Source organism: Elephantulus edwardii, unplaced genomic scaffold, assembly GCF_000299155.1.
Source record: "Elephantulus edwardii isolate Elephantulus edwardi_28Jun2011 unplaced genomic scaffold, EleEdw1.0 scaffold00021, whole genome shotgun sequence".
Taxonomy (NCBI): Eukaryota; Metazoa; Chordata; class Mammalia; order Macroscelidea; family Macroscelididae; genus Elephantulus; species Elephantulus edwardii.
Window position 1 is genome coordinate 17,150,528 of NW_006399771.1, and position 2,300 is coordinate 17,152,827.

Sequence of the window (2,300 nt, forward strand, 5' to 3'; positions counted from 1 at the left end):
TGTTTATTTTGTTGAAAAGCAGAAAGGTAATGGCCAATCACACCTTTTTAAAATGCAGTAATATTACTATGATTAGCTAGTACTATAGTTCATTTCATTTCCTTCACATAACAGTAATTGTTTAAAACGGGAGCATTCAAAACAACTTAAATCTTTTTATAAAGTTGTCTTACCTATCAATGTAGTTAGCACCTGAAAGCAAATCATTATTGTTTTGTGGAGAGAATACAGAAAGTATCAAAAGTGTTTGATTACTTTCCAAGTATTGCATCATGTCTGCCTTACTTATTTTTAAAGAACCAAAATAGCATGTTTATGACAAGACATTTGAGTTGCTTCCAAATCTGCTTTTTTTAAAAAAAAAAAACAACTTATGTTTACAAAAATGTCATTTAAATCACTTTGACATCCCTAGAGGTAGATTTTGTTGTCATTAGAGGGAAAGAGAAGTTGAGACTGAGTAAGTTTATACCATTTACGAATGGTTATCAGTAAGAGGTGGCAGGGCTGAGCCCTAGTTCAATCTTTCATTTGTACAATGTACTCTTACATTGCAAATTCAGAATGGATCACAGTCCTCCTGTCATTGCAGGAAAGGTGGAATAACCACCTTTATTATTTTGGATATCGCACTGAGAAGCTGGACTCTATGAAGAAGAATATGGAATCAGGATTAGAGAAAGATCCATCAATAACCTTCAGTGTGTCGATGAAACAACCTTGCTTGGTGAAAGTGAGAAGGACTTGAAGCGCTTGCTGTAGCCTTCAATATGAATTGCATCCTCAAAATCAAGAAAACAAAAATTTCCATCACTGGACCAACAGGCAACATCATGAAAGGTGGAGAAAAGAGTGAAACTGTCAACAGCTTCATCTTACTTGTACCCACAATCAATACACTTTATACAAGCAGTCAGGAGATCAGGAGATATATTGCACTGGGAAAATCTGTAGTCAAGTGCCTCTCTATTGAGGAACAATGATGCCAGTTTGAGGACCAGGGTGTAAGTGATTCCATGCCAAAGTCTTTTCAGTCACTGGTTATGTATCTGAGAGCTGGACAATGAATAAGAATGACAAAAGATGAACTTATGCTTTTGAACTGTGGTGGTTAGAGAATAGTGCAGAATATCTCATGGACTGTCAAAACAAACAGAATGCCATAGAGAAGGAATAGGTCAGAGTGCTCCTTGGAAGAAAAGGTGATAAAGTTTCATCTTACATACTTTGGGCATGTTGTTAGATAGGCTGTTCTTGAAGATGGATGTTATGCTTGGGAAGATGGAGGGATAGCAAAAGAGAGAATGACCCTCAACGATGTCAACTGACATAGTGCCTACAGTAATGGACTACAGCATGTCAGATTGTGAGGATGGCACAGGACAGAAGGTTCAAATCTGTTGTCATGGGGTCTCCATGAGTAATACTCAAGTAGACAGCACTTAACAAAAACATGTTGTGCCTGATGATTGGTCTTTTCAGTCACTTGCTACGCATCTGAGAGTTGAATGATAAATAACAATGACAGAAAAACCAATGCTTTTGAGAAGTGTTGTAAAAGAATGCTGAATATTCCATAGATGGTCAAAGGAACAAACAAATATATCTTAGAGAAAGTGTAACCAAATGCTTCTTGGAATTAAAGATGTTGACACTTCGCCTCTCATACTTTGGGTAGGTTGTCAGGAAGGGTGAGTCCCAGGAAAGGGACATCATGTTTAGAAAGGCAGAAGGCCAGTAAAGGAAAGGAAGACACTCAACAAGAATTTACACAGTGACTGTAGTAATAGACTTAGGTGTGTCAGAGATGGTGAGGATCACACAGAATAAGACAGTACTCAGATTCATTCGTAGGCTTGTTGTGAGTCATATTCAACTCAAAGGCACCTAACAACAACATGTTTGCAATATCTTAGGCTGGATAGTTAAGCCTCACTCTTTTCCTTCTTTGGTCTTAAAATTGATGTCATTGGGAATTAGTCATGAAGTGCCAAAGGACTGAGAGGGACATTTAATTAGTTTCAAGATATTCACATTTTATTATTGTGCTTCAAATGGATGCTTCATCCTCAAAGCACCAGAAACATGTCCTGTAGCAACCTGATGACTTTCTCGAAATCAGGCAAAAAACAGAATCTAGTTGGTTTACAAAAGAAATCCTGTTTCTGACTTCTTGTTGTTGTTGTTATGTGCCGTCGAGTTGTTTGCGACTCATAGCGACCCTATGTACAACAGCCCTAAACCGTGCTCTATCCTGTGCCAATCTCATTACCTCTGACAAACCCATCCCGAGTACCCCA